A 1221-nucleotide genomic window follows, 5' to 3' on the forward strand; every position below is an offset into this window, starting at 1 on the left:
TCTAGACAGACTCAAGTAAGTCACTCAAAGCTGTTATGCTCATTGTTATGGTTTATAATATGAAAGGATACAGATTAAAATCAGCCAAGAGAAGAGACAGATGGAACAGAGCCCAGAAAAGTCACACACACCGAACTTCCATGAGTCCTCTTCCACTGGAGTTGTGGGAAATGCTAAATTCTCCCAGCAATGATGTGTGATAACATGCATGGAGAACTGCCAACCAGGGAAGCTCACCTGAGCTTGGGTGTATACAGTTTTATTAGGGCTCTAGCATGTAAACATGGTTGAGTGCCCATGTGGCAGACCTATAGCTCCTGATAGAGCTCATATTGTGTGGCCCAAAGCCCTCACAATAAATCGTATCATTAGACTATCTGGTGTGACCCAGGACCCCAAGTAAACAAAGGTACTCTGGGACTGCGGAATTGCAAATATGACTGAGGCTGATGTAAATCCAAAGGCCTACCCCCTAGCAGACGCCCACCTCACCAAGAAACTACTGGACCTTGTTCAGCAGTCATGTAACTACAAGCAGCTTCGGAAAGGAGCCAATGAAGCCACCAAAACCCTCAACAGAGGCATCTCTGAGTTCATCATGATGGCCGCAGACGCTGAGCCCCTGGAGATCATCCTGCACCTTCCATTGCTATGTGAGGATAAGAATGTGCCCTACGTGTTTGTGCGCTCCAAGCAGGCCCTTGGGCGGGCCTGCAGGGTTTCCAGGCCTGTCGTCACCTGTTCTGTCACCATCAAAGAAGGCTCACAGCTGAAGCAGCAGATCCAGTCTATTCAGCAGTCCATTGAAAGGCTCTTAGTCTAAACCAGTGGCCTCTGCCCCCCGCCCCCCGAATCCTCCCCCTGGGGTTATGTATCATATGGTCTGTGTCCACATGTAGTTTCTCCAGCTACCTTCTCATTAGATTCTAGTACTAAATCTGGGTTTTGCATTTTTGTATTATTTTTGTTTTGTTGTATAGGTTGTTAGCCACATATTAACCCCCCACCCCAATCTCCCATTCTCCTCTCTCTGCCGTCCTATCCTCTCTTTTGAAAAATGAACTAATGCCGAAAACAGGCAGAAACAGAGTGGTGACACCATTCAAAGGCAGGGAAGAGCCAGGATAGAGATCTGGTTCCAACATTCAGGCGCTAACTTCCTGTTGTGTGTAGGACCTGATAGACGTAAACACCATTCACTTTGTATCCCTTGTGCCTGGA

General features: G+C 47.4%; 1 pseudogene; it reads left to right on the plus strand.

The window, feature by feature from the left end:
* The first annotated feature begins 422 nt into the window (after window positions 1–422).
* Window positions 423–855, plus strand: LOC114209066 (NHP2-like protein 1 pseudogene; annotated as a pseudogene).
* Window positions 856–1221: the final 366 nt, after the last annotated feature.

Source organism: Eumetopias jubatus, unplaced genomic scaffold (assembly GCF_037043125.1).
Source record: "Eumetopias jubatus isolate StellerSeaLion01/CBP00866 unplaced genomic scaffold, mEumJub1_p1.0 scaffold_1, whole genome shotgun sequence".
Lineage (NCBI taxonomy): Eukaryota > Metazoa > Chordata > Mammalia > Carnivora > Otariidae > Eumetopias > Eumetopias jubatus.